A 13906-nucleotide genomic window follows, 5' to 3' on the forward strand; every position below is an offset into this window, starting at 1 on the left:
CGCTGTTACCGTCACGCTGGGCGCTCAGTAATTACTGGATGTTGTCTGGAGAGGGGAGGACGTGGAGCGGGTAGATGCTGCTGAAGTTCGACGACAGCTACAGAGCTACAGCTACGCTGAAAAAATAAGCTACGTTTGCGAATTTATAATTAAGCATTTTAATGGCCGTTATTGTTCTAGCCAAACGGTTCTGCCAGCGAGTGAGCAGGACGGGGCGGCGCTGTCTCACTGCCAGAGCAAGGGAGAGAGAACTACACTGTGTGTGCGTGTGTGCATTTCAGTCTCTCTATGTGTGTGTGTGTGTGTGCTTTCATCGAGTGAACTTGAACGCCGCCAAATTGCCACCCTTAAAAAGCGCCCGATAAACTGAGAAAAAAGTGTGTTGCTTTTGTTTTTGCTGTGCGCCATCGTTTGTGTGTGTGTGTGTGTGTGTGTGTGTGTGTGTTTGATTAGCAAAAATAAAAAAGGCAAAAAATGAGTAATTATGGCGTGGTTTCGTTTGCAGCCTTAACGCCACATCAAGTGAGCCACTCACGTTCTGGGTTCGTCTGCTATCGGTCCGGATAAGTGAGTAATGAGTAGACACTGAATATCGCCCAATAGATAATGGATAATGGCAGTATCTGCGCCCCCCACTGTTCTAGCCGCTTTCGAGTCAGGTTATGAAACAAAAGCTTGGCTTAGATGGGTTCTATGGAAGTTAGAATTTATTTCAATACTTTCAATCAAATGGAGCAATGAATAATGAAGCTCGATCAGGGTTATTAGGGCTTTAAATAACTGTTTATAAGACTAACACATAACCCTTTTTTCTAAAATAAATACAGCAGGGACTCTTAAACACGTTTATTTCATGCTCTTGTAATCTTTTTTGTATGGGTCTAACAATGCAAAAAATCTGAAGAGTCAACTTATACCAAAATCAACTGCTATAAGTAATTCAAGGCATAGGAAAAATCAGAGAAATAAAGTACTTTGTAAATTAGATTAAGAACATAAAAATTGGTAATCAATGCTGCTGAAGACAAATATATATAAAGAGACATAATGCTCACTATTCTGTGAATGTTGTATTTTGTTGTAGTTTCTTTTGAAATAGGAGCCAACATAAGCATACATACTATATTCATAATTCTATAAAGAAAAACTACATTTTAAATCAAAAATCTATTCAATTCCAAATTCTTTTTAAACATAATCTGGTCAGCAACATACATATGAATCCTTAATTCTGTGCCATTGCGTTTATTCAGAATTAGGTGAAATTCGTATTTGCAAGATGAATGGAAAACTTTTAGCTCAATTACATTGTATCTGGAATTCAATACCCATGGACTGGACATTTTTTGTAGTTAACTTCAATTATATATAATAATACCATGGAACTGCAGCCCTAGCGTTTGATCGTCTTTTGTCGCAGGACAATGCATCACAATTTTCATCGACAAATGTTGTAATTTGAATTTCTGTTCAAAAAGTATTCGACACAGTCGCATTCTAATCCGTATTAGCCAACAAATTAAAGGGATTTCATTCATTTAGTAAATTCATAAACATTTGAATAAAGAGAAGATATAATTAATCGTAGAAAATGGATATAATCCGCAATTGTCAGATAATCTGGAATGCAGCTATATTTATTTATTTACAACTAGATCCTTAACAACTAATGCAATTAATTACAATCAGATTGGAGTTCATTGGTATCCCTAATTTAAATAGTTGACATTTCCCCCCAAAAAGGACGGCAGTATTTTCAAATATCGTATAAATTTTGCATTGCTTGCAAACATACATAATTAACAATCGATAATTGATAATGAAGTATTTCCATAACAGTTGCACCTAAACTTTGCGCTAATTAAAAGTTATATTAAGCAGCTAATGCCAGCTAACATATTCAAATGTCACTTACTTACGCATACTCCAGTTGTGGAGGGGCCTCAGCTCCTTCGATGCATCCACTCTCCCATATCGGCGCATCCTTACCAACAACCAGCAACCAACTACCAACATTCTATCCTGGCATTGAGTCTCAACGATGCTACTGCCGCGCTACTCGTAGCTAAAATTGAATTTCGAGTGTGTCAAATTTTCCAATTATAGACTTTGGAGTAGCACACACACACACACATACACAAATATATAGACACACACACACAGAAATGAAAACAGACAGAGTAGAACGCGTAAATGGGCGAGTGGGGAAAGCTGAAGAAGCCTTGCTTTCGGTTCGGTTTGTTTCGCCTTGCTTGGGGCCACATGACGCGTTGCTAAAAGCGGGTCCAATTAGTAGCATTACTACTAACACTTCAATTCTGGGCGAGGTGGTGGTGGGGCTGCCTGCCAGGATGTGGATGTGGATGCCTTCTAACCGGCTCTCTAGCTCATTCGCTTGCTCTTCAAAATGCTCCCTCCTAGTTTCTCGGGCTGTCTCTCTCTCTCTCTCTCCCACACACACACACACACACACACTTTCATGTTTTCTCTGCATTGTGGCTCTTTCGGCAATAACGGCAATAGTCATCAGCAACAACAACAGCAATAATAGCAACAACGATGGAGACAACTGACTAAGGCAATGGCGCCAAAGTACGGCCATTTTGTGTTTAGCTGTTTGTGTGTGCGTGAATTTGCATTTAAGGTTGTGTGTGTACATTGCTAGTGTTGCTTTCGAGCACGTGGGTGTATACACACACACACACATTTATAAATACACATATGTGCGTGTGTGTGTGTGTGTGTGTGTGTGTAGCTCAACAGTTAGACAACCACAAAATACTCCAAAGACCGAACGACCGCAACGACCCGAGCTAGCTACGACCCCAACATACACTCACACACATACAGATGCAGTCTGTAAATGTCATGCAAAATAACGGCACTATTTGCGTTTTTGTGTCTGTGCGTGTGTGTGTGTGTGTGTGTATGCGTGTGCGTGCGTGTCTGCAAAAAAGCTTTAGAAATTTGTCTGATGACAGCGGCGCCCAAAACCTAACAACAGCAACGGCAGCAACAACAACGATAACAACGACACACCCATAGAAACCACAACAGTTAGTCTATCCACACACACACACACACATACATAGCAAGTTGCTGCTGCTACTGCTGCTGTGTCGTGTCGAATGCATTGCATATTTTCAGGCACTTAAGCTATTTTCATGAAATGTGCACACAACAGACACACACACACACACACGCACACCTACACGTGACAGGCCAAATGTATGCGCATGCAGATTACCTACCCCGCCCCACCCGCCACCCTTACAAGGCTCGACCTCGACCACAAAACACACATACACTCGCTCACTCACTCACTCACACCCACTCACAAGCCATCGTCCTGTTCATCGTCGTCTGTGCGTTGCTTTTTGGCTTAAACCGAAAAAAGCACTCGGTATTGATTTTAATTGAAAAATTGTTAATTTTCCATGCCAGTAGCAGCAACAACAGACTGCCACGCCCACACTCACATGCTCGTACGCCTCGCCTTCACGTTTCGTCACCGTCGTCGCACAGTGGCTCACTCAAACGCCAATTACTGCAAACAATTTGCACAAATAGGATTTACACTTCATAGATATACATATTATTTCTGAAAGGGTATTAAATACTTAGTACGGAATGTAATTCGAGTCGTACTTAGATCATCTTTTGAAATCGCTTCTCTAAAAAAGTACTTTATTTTCGAGCTTTCGATGCACTTTCTGTTAAACAGAAATTGTTCTGCTTTGAATAAATAATATTTTTCTGCAGATAAATATGTAAGTAATAATAGATTAGTTATTTCAAAATAACGAAAGCTCTTTCCAACAAATTGTTGGTACATATACTAGCTCGCAATATTTTTTGTCAACAGCCTCAACTTTTATTTTTACAAAATATCCTAATAGCATGCGTTCTGAGAGCTACATTATATTAGTATTTTTTCATTCCCAACTCTTTTTATTACTATTGTTATTATTATTATTTTTGTTGTTGAGAAAAAATGCATTTCCAATTAAAGTCTATGTCGATTCTAAAAGTATTAAAAAATCATTTTCCAAATCCAATTTTGGGATGCACTCTTAGGCGTTATTGCTTAGTTTTATTATGATACGATATTATTTACTTTTACAAAGTATATTTTTTTTACAATTTTACAAGCAATTTATATTATTATGCAAAGAAAAACACTGACTTATTGGTTTTTAAAAGTGGCTAGTAGGATAATAATGGAATTCTAGATACAAGTGAAAACTTTTCAAACCATATGACTCAATTGTTTTCAACGGAAATTGAAATAATAGACGAAAACATGTCTGTACCATAAAGGATGGAATAACAGTGATAGTGTCCTGTATTTCAGTGAGAATTTTAAATACTATATGTATATAGTAAAAAAGGGGGAATTGAAATTACAAAAGCATTTATTACCTTTTCTTTTTAAGCTTTTGCATATGACTGAACATTTATTTGTCATTTATAATGCTTTTCAATTAGGTGTAGGGAGGTCATTTTTCCGTACTTTTCTACCTTGATGCTCTTTTATTATGTTATGTTGAAAATCGATTAACATTTTTTCTACCTGCAAGCTCTTCTAAGGAAATTGAATTATTGTGACGAATCTTTCTTGTCGCACTAGGAACTAAAAATAAATAAATAAAGAAATAAATAAAAAAGAATGTCTTTATCCATGATGCATCCATCTCCTTTATTGCATTTCTCTCAGCTCTCCTTTGCGCTTCTCATGCGAAACATTTTTGAAATATCACCCAATTTAAAAATTTCATCCGATTTTTAGGGCCTGCCGAGCCACTGTGCGTCGTCGCAACTCTTCAACTTTACCAACTGAACTTTTTGTGCTGCCAATTTTGCATATGCGTGTGTGTGTGTGTGTGTGTAAGTGTCTCTGTGTATGTGGGTTTTACGTTTTGGCATGTGTTTACTCATTCGTGAGTACACACATACATATACTTGTATACACGTTTATAAGTATATGCGTGTGTGTGTGTGTGTGCTGCTGCTCTTTGTTGTTGTTGTTGTTGCTGTTGCCTTAGTATTTGTTGCTGCTCTGCTGTGTTTTGTGTCTGGGTAATTACACGTTTATGTGTGAATAATTTCCAACCCTGGAGCACACACAAATTTCATCGCAAATTCGAAAATGTTGTTGTTGTTGTAGTTGTACTCGTATTGCTAGAATCGTTGCGGTTGGCATTCACATCCATATTCACATTCACACGATTTGTGCTTTGTAGTCTGTAAGATTTAGTTTTGTAAAGTTTTTGTGCCGCACATGGTGAAGGATAAAAATCTTAGAGTACCCTCTCCTAGGCTTGCGACACTAAAGGCCCAGCTGGTCATCCTCAATTTCAATAAACTACGGAGGCTGTGGCGGCAAACGAATGAATATTCTCCAAATGGTATTTGGTTTATTAGAAATAAATGCGTACGATTGGGTGGATACACATACTTGTACATATGTAGTGGCTTTAAGTTCAATGCCCTACAAATGTTTAAAACAGTCGCTGACATGCTCGTTTGTTTAGTTCTCGTCATCATTTGGCGCCTATCCTGTTAAGTGTGTAATGGACAGTTATTATTTATATCAGTCCATTATGAGCGCTCTTCTTGCTTCCATGGCAGATGGATTCTCCTTAGATTTCCAAAAGTACGTAATGCCCGGCAGAGCTACTCTTGCCTGTCTTCGTTTTATGTTGGGCCATATTATTCAATATCGATTCCTTCCAATCTTTCCATCGAGTTATATTATTTTACGTGCTCTTTAAAGTTAAGCAACTGTCTGGGTCTTTTTTCCTTCACAAACTAACTATGGGATATAGCTAATGAGCTATCTAATGAGCCATACGTCTAATTATTCCCGACACGTGTAATTTCGGCTATTATGTTCACACTATAAGGAGTTAAGTCACTTTCTTTCGTTTAAAAAGCTTTCCCATCTCATTAGGTTATAACTATAGTTATATTTCATTCGAAACAGAGCATTACAAAAATTAATTATTTACTCCAAAAACCTTTTCTGCATTACCTTTGCTTTTTACATTTCACTAATTAAGAGCTTTTTTTTGTAATTTGGCAATTTTATTTCAGTTTTGCATCAAATTATTAACTTAAATAGTCTGCCGTTTGAGAAATAGTAATAGCTTTTGGAAATAGTTCACACTGTTTCTTAGAGTTTTACTTATATACTTGTATGTATGGTGTTCAAAATATTAAACTAGATACAACAGAGATAGTTTTTGTAAAAACCAGAGACAAGCTACTCTTGAACCTGATTCAGTTTCAGAAACCCCTTAGCTTAGCAACTGCTTTAAGCAATGCCAACAAGTTATACCTTTTAAGCATACAAATTATATTCAAATTGTCTTATTTTTTAAACTTCCTGCAATTCTTATTATTATCAATTGGAGCAGCAAACGGTTCTTCTTCGGAACATTTGGGAAAGAGTCTTTATGCAGCAATTATTCCTTCTATTCTAGTGCCCCTCTGCCCTTCTCACGTGTAATATTGTGACTTAAGCAATATTGCATTTAGGCGGCAGCTGAGAAACAAGTTGAATCTAAGCTGAAGCCACAGGTTCTGCTTCGCCCAGTGTTACAAAAGTTATGGGGCGGCCTACAAGTTCTACGAAACTAATTTAGTGAAGTGCCGCCGGGCCGGACAATCGATCCGCAGCGAGAACATGTGCTTGACAATGGCTGTGATGGCTGATGGCTCTGACTGGACGACTGGACGAGTGGACGGGTGGACGGGCTGGTCCAAGCATGGACGGGACTGAATGAAGTCGCTCGCAGTCAAAGTGAATTCGAAGTAGAAAAATGTGCAAGCGTCATTGGAATTTTGGAGTAGCTGCGGTCCGATTGGCAGCCCCAACCGTGAACGCATTGAGAGCAAGCCTGGGAACCGCACGCTCACTTGCGCTTCAATGTTTCAATGTTTCAATGCTTCGATGCTTCAATGCTCCACTGTTCGATCGGGCATGGGGGCTTTCGGCAGACGGCGAGCAGACTTATGGCAGACAAATCGACTCGCTGATGCTGCCACTTGACGCGCAATGCCGTCTGCGGCAACTGATCAACGGCCGAGATCATGTTACCTACCTATGCACACGATCTTCCCTTCCCGTCCCTTCGCCATCCACCTCCCATCAGCACTCCTCCGCCCAACACCTCAACACACCGTTCCACATAAAAATAACTCGTTCGCTGCTGTATGCATTTTCTCATGCATTCGCCAGTGGCTCATCAACATCAACAGAGCATAGAACATGCATACATATGTACATATGTATGTTCTTATATAGTATATGTATGTATGAGAGATATACATATGTGGCAGACGTAGACGCAGACGAAGACGAAGACGATCTTCACGATCGGTTCGCCTTGCTGGAGAACTTCTTCATTTTGTTACCGTTGCTCAAGTACCAATTCGTTTAAAATGGTATCAGTTCTAAGAAAAATATTATTTTTTTATAATTTCTCGAGTGCGTTAATCTGTTGAAGAGTCAAACGAGCGACCGGCAGATCGACTTACTCTGACTCTGGCTCTGACTATGTGAGTAGTGAGTGGCTCGACTGCATCATTTGTTTGTTCGGTCGGGGCATTATGGCGAGGATTGTGCATAATCACTGACGTAGCTCCGTGCCCCACAACCCTTCTATTGAGTGAAAACACACATCCATCCACAAAGAAGATGATGACGACGACGACGCCGAAGACGAAGACGTCGACATGGTTGTTGGCGTGTTGACGTGCCCAACAAAATGAAACGTCAATTTCAAGCGTTTTTCCTGGTAATAATTAGTAGCTGAGGTGGGCATTTAAATACTTGTTAAGCAGTCCTCCTCTGCCACATTTCTCTCTCTCTCCCCCTCCCTCTCCCTCTCCCTGGACCACTCTCTTCAGTTTTTCAATGTTGTTGTTGTGTGTATATTCCGCGTATTTATGTAAAAATATAACAGCCAAATAATGCATATAATTGCATTTTAAGTAGTTGTTGCTCTCCGCCCATCCCACGCCGCTCGGCTGCCGTATTGTATTACCCATGGCTATGTGTCAAATCTGCCCTCCAAACGCAATTTGTAAAATCTTAATAGACATAATTTCACGACTGTGCGTGCGTGTGTGTGTGTGTGTGTGTGTGTGTGCACCTACATTTCATTATGCTCGGTTGAAATTCCGGGAATTTCGTTTTACAATATGTGGAAATGCGAGGCCAGAGAACGGAAATGCGCTTTGTAAATGGGTGGCTTGTGTTTGCAACAAATTAAATGGAGTAAATTGTTTCTTTCGAATCTGCCGCATAATTAGTGCAGTCCAAGTTCTTTAGCTCTCTCTCTTCCTCTTTCTCTGATAATAACTGCTCGCTACTTGTATATAGAACAGGTGAATTGAAATGAAGAGGGTGAATTTTTAGGGCAATCAGACGACCCTTTGAAAAACAAGAAATTGTTAAAGAAACTCTAGGAATTTCCGAATTTCTGTATTTCAAAATTTGCATTTCATTGCAATTTATCACGAATGGATAGCATTTGAATAAGCAATTTTCGAAAATGCTTCGCCATCTTGTTCAAGTACGAAGCAATTGTTGTAGGCGCATGAGCTTCAAATTATCATTAAAAATTGTACGCTACTCGATTAAGAGTCAGACGTAATTCGAATGAAATTAAGTCATCCGTTTGGAATAATTTATACAAGTATGTATTCTCATGTATTTATGTACATAAATGTCAAATAGTCAGTAAATAGCTTAGAATTGTTGTTGAATTGCACATTCAGTTGATTGCTCCAATAAAATCTGTTGTAGTTCGAATCAAAGCCCTTCAACGTATGCGCATCGAAAAGAAAACATAAACTTGTCTTTTCCCAGACTTGGAAGCATATGCATACCAAGTTTGCTGCTGATCGGCTTAATACTTCCCGAGATACTTGCGTTCATACAGACAGACAGCCGATCTATCCAGATCGATTCGTCTTGTCGAAAAGCTGAATGATTTCTTAATATTTTTTTTTAACGTCATCGGGTAGCTCTGGTATTGACATTAATATTTTCGAAGCTTTCAGAAGGCATTCGGACTTAATTATATATTAAATATACTTTTTCACCAATACCAAATTCAAATGACGATTTGATGCGGCTTTCGGTTTAATTCCACAAAGTTTAGTTTTCTTATTTAAACTCAAAGTTTTATTGAGTTGAAGGGATTTTACTGTTTTCTAGTAATGCTAAAACAGTGTGCTCTTTGGGTGAGATGTGTGTATCGCTATTCCGGAAAACTCCAACTGCTTCCTGATCAGCAGGCTCGGCTCTCCATTGACTACAATCAATTCCCGAATCAGTTGGGAATTATGGCTAAAGATTTGTGCAAAAACTAAGCACATTTTTGAGCCAAAATATTGTGTTTGCTTTACATATGCTAATGCAGAATTAGAAAGGTCTCTTCACATTCCATGATGGCAATAAAACCTGCAATAACTGAAAGATCTAACTAATTTAAAATTAAAGAAGCAAGCATCCAAAGTGTTAGATCAAACCATTTATTTGCCCAGCATTATCTCTGGCCCATCAACTTGGCTAAGCAGCTCATTATTACAATAAAAACTATGACGCGTGTGCCTCTCTCTCTCTAGGATATACAATGCTTGTAGAGCAAATCAAAAAAAAAAAACTGTGGACAGGGGTGTGGGTAGGGGTGGGGGTCGAGGTGGGAGTTGGGCCATGCTCAAATCTGCTGAACACATGTAAAAGTCAATGGCAACAATGTTGTTGAACAGCCCCAGCCCCCGCCCCCGCCCCAGGCGCAGAAAGCTGTGTGGTTTGTTTCTGAGCCCCTGGAATCAGATACGAATATGCGAGTATACGAGTGCGTTTATGTTTAGATGCGATATATAGGCCGGGGGTTGATTGCTGGCTGGGATGGCAAGTGCGTAACAAGTTTTGAAAGGCCGGGAGCAGACGATGCCATCGATGCTGTTGTTGTTGTTGCTGCTGCTGCTGCTGCTGCCTGCTGATGATGAGGTTGCTGATGACACGTGTAAGTGCAGCAACATTGTCGCAATTATCCTTTTGCGGTGGCAAGGCAAGAGGGCGAACGCCTGCCACTCCCCTGATGGATGTTTCTTTGCACATTGGGTGGTGGGCACAGCAAATTGTTTTTGTTTTTGTTGTTGTAACTGCTACTGCTTGTTGTTGTTGTTGTTGTAGTTGTTGTTTTTGTGCTGCTGATATTAATTTGTTGCGTTTTGTTTGTTGTTTATTTCGAGTGGATTTCTTTACCACCCACAGCGTGAAAACGTGACCTTAGCGCATTTCGCGCGCCCAATGATAATGATTTTTGCGTATGGCCGGCCAACGACCCACTACTACAACAACAACAACAACAATAACAATGGAATGTTGCTGTTGTTGTTGTTGCTATTGCTGTTGTCGTCGTTCCCATTGATGCTTTGCGGACTTATTAGCGCTAAATGAACACCACGCACACTCATTTTGATCTCATGAGGCGAATTCGTCATCATCAACGCTGCCGCTCGAAATATTTTCGTGCGCTTTGCTTTGCTCAATACTATACATACATATACAAGTATACATACTTATACTTATAAAAGTACATATATATAAGAGTATATAAATTTGTTCATTTGTTGCTGTTGCTGTTGTTGTTGCTTTGTTGCTGCTGCTACTTTTTTGTGCTTTGAAGTGGGAAAGTAGCTTGTTAAACACTTAACGCTTCCATTGGCAGGCATTGCGGGAGACGGACCCAAATTGTGGGTCCGGGCATTGGCCATTGGAGTGTAGTACTATGTAGCCCGAGATCCGCTCATGTAGAAATTGGTTTTGGCCATTGATGAGCATGAGCCGTCTATGCCATGCGTAATTGAGGCAACAAAATAGCGCAAATACTTGAAAAAAAAGTTACAAACACAAACTTTACAACCTTGATTAATAAACGATTACATAGTTCAAGTGTTAGGCGACGAGTAATTACTAAAGTATTAACTAAATAAAGAAAGAAACTGAATTTTGAAACCCGTTTTTGGAGATTTACTTACAAAATATCCACAATTTTGTTGAAAGATTTTAAGCAAAACTCGCGATATTTGAAGCTTAATAATACATTTTTAGAGTATCTTTAAATAGTTAGTTTATGTTATGTAGGAATTGTGAACTGAATTGGAAAAACGTCTGAAGAAGAGGAGGGAAAATTAGAAATAGGGCATAGGAGAATCTACATACGAAATCCGGACGTTCATATTAACAGAAAGGACAGATGGACATGTCTGGACATGTAAGAATTTAACAAGTGTGTTTCCAATTTAGTTTGACTTTTTACCCCTTAGGTGCTGGGCATACAAATCTTTTAATTTATCTAGCCTTTATCTTCTTTCAACAAAAGCGAAATCTTTAATTTTCTTGATGTTTATTTCCTGCATTTCTATTAAATAAATACCTATTGCCCACCATAAAATATTTATTCTGCTTGGACATTCCCACCCCATACGGCTCCTTAATACAATATTTGTGCTGTAATAAATACTACCATAAGGTTTTCCTTACATTCTTAACGTCAGTCGACCATAAACTAACCACAAATTGTTCAGCATACTTGCCATATATAGCCAATATCTTTCAATAGCCTTTTAAATCTAATATTTTCTGCAAATTACTTTTTTATAAGTGCATGAAGCAATGGCGATGGAAGTGCTTTGCAGAATGCGTCTTTTAATATTTAAAGAAATACTTACGCTTCAATGTTATGCATAAATAAGTAATTCATTTCACCTAAAACTTCCCCATTCTGCCTGCAGTGCTGTCCTGTAAAAGGATCTCAAAAAAAAACAACAAAGAGCTTGGAATTGGTTTTCCTTTATAAATATATTTCAACCAGCTTCAACAACACAGGAAATCAAGTCACAAATGTTCCTTTCGCTCAGCCATGTCTATCGCAAGTCCAATCCAGTCTATTCTGTGAACGCCTTTCCCCGGTCCCCGTAGTCGTCTCGAAATAGGCCATTTCCATTCGTGAACATACCCACCATGGTCGAAGAATCGCAGTAAGTCGGTGAACAGGTTTAGGGTATCCTTTTAGTATACAGAAGATGTTCTGCGAATACTACGACGCAAGGTTTTCAATTCTTTGTCCTTTGTCCAATTCTGGTGCGCAATAGTGTATAAAATGTCGGATGGATACAAGTATCCAGGCATTTGCTGTCAATTATAGTAAAACGTTAACAATTGCACAAATTTTGTCTTAACTCTGTTATATACACTTACAATGTTAGGAAGACACACTTAGAGATTAGAAGTTCGGCGAATTCTCAAAGTCGCCAAAGGAAGTGCTAAATATTTGCATTGCTTAAGCTGCGAACTGAAAATTCGAGTTTGTAGAGAAGATTTTACTTAATTTCCTATGCCTTTTCCATCACATACTCGCCAGCAACTTCATTGTCTTATGGGGACATCATTCTCCATAAAACATCTGAGCTGCTGTAGTCCTGTTTTCTGATTCCCTGTGACTCTCCGACCATGGCGGATAATAGTCCATCTTATATTTGCTATTTTTCGGCGACTACGTAGACCGTGGAAGGAATTTCAAAGAGAAAATTTGACGAAAAAACACATTTACAACATTTTCCACTACAAATTTAGCATTTCACTTTTTCACAAACAAAGAAATAAATGTTTTACATATTTTTTAAGAGACGCCCGACCCGGACGAGGAGCTGAATTAACTGAAATTAATGTTGTGCAAAGTCAGGCACATGAATTCAAACGCCTACTTTGCGCCCAGTGTAGAAATATTTCCCTAGTTGTGACAACAATACGGACACCTTAACTTTTAATCAGAATTAGATAGTAGTCTAATAGTTGATTTCAGTTCTACCAAATATTCAGTGCATTTGTCCGCCTTGTTCTACTCGGATTCTAAATAACTACCAACTCCATACGAGTGTGTGTATTGAAATAACAGCTTAGTCAGCTCGCATCGAATGAAGTGTTGCTTGGGTTGTGGTGGAAAGTACAAATTGCATGAAGAGGCAGCCGTCCCGAACAATTGACTCATCCAACCCACAATAACGATGAAAATAATTGAAACACTTTTACACATTTTGATTTCTGGAGGCCTCCAAATTGAAAACAAATCAAAACTCATCAAACAATTAGGCCGGGCTAACAAGCTGCATGTGTAAAGTGCTGTCATCATCATCATCATCATCATCGCCATCAGCCCCGACCCAAGGAAGTGGGCAATCTTGAGAGGAACGGCAGCTTTGAGCGGTGGCGCGACTCAATGAGGCCTATTATCGAATTTTGAAAAGCGTAATTATCGCATGACAAATCAAACGGAATGTGTTATATTTACTCAATAAACATTATCGTATTGAGTTCAACGAGATCGCGCCTGGGAACCCAAGCCTCTCTCCGTCTTATTCCCAAACTTGTATTTGTTTCGCTCACACATCCAAAGTATTATTATTACTCGTATGAGTTAGGCATCCGATCGCCCTACTACTCGTATAATAAATGAGTCATTCGAAAAGCGTACTACCTACTTCCTGTTGCAGTGCCCAGCACTATACTTTTGATTACTGAAAAGTAGGAAGTAATGGATAGCAATGGCAAATTTTAGCAAATACTTTACGTAATAGCAGTAGCTGGCATCGATAAATAGTTCGATGAATGTAAAAATGCAGCTGTTTGAAACCTTAACCCTTAACTATATTGCAATTGATTTTCATAAATGATAATCTAATACATTCAACTAAGCCCCAATGTATTTAGATTAGGGGCATTTAATTGAATTCCAAGCAGCTTCAATTTGCAGCTTGCAACTATCCAGACCATTTTAAATAGTCCATTTAAATAGTTATCAAACCTATCATAACATCCTATTCA

At 39.0% G+C, this 13906-nt stretch overlaps 1 protein-coding gene and 1 long non-coding RNA gene across 2 annotated transcripts in view; one reads left to right on the forward strand and one right to left on the reverse strand.

Annotated features, from left to right (window-relative positions):
• The window catches only part of LOC115627962 (DNA N6-methyl adenine demethylase), a 63721-nt gene that overhangs the window by 25444 nt on the left and 24371 nt on the right, over positions 1–13906 (forward strand). The window lies entirely within an intron of this gene.
• LOC115628043 lies at positions 11866–12561 on the reverse strand. The gene is made up of 2 exons (XR_003995736.1): positions 12284–12561; positions 11866–12217 (listed from the first exon to the last, which is right to left on the reverse strand). It is a non-coding gene; the product is annotated as an uncharacterized LOC115628043 (long non-coding RNA).

Source organism: Scaptodrosophila lebanonensis, unplaced genomic scaffold (genome assembly GCF_003285725.1).
Source record: "Scaptodrosophila lebanonensis strain 11010-0011.00,11010-0021.00 unplaced genomic scaffold, SlebRS2 tig00000098-arrow-pilon, whole genome shotgun sequence".
NCBI classification, from domain to species: domain Eukaryota; kingdom Metazoa; phylum Arthropoda; class Insecta; order Diptera; family Drosophilidae; genus Scaptodrosophila; species Scaptodrosophila lebanonensis.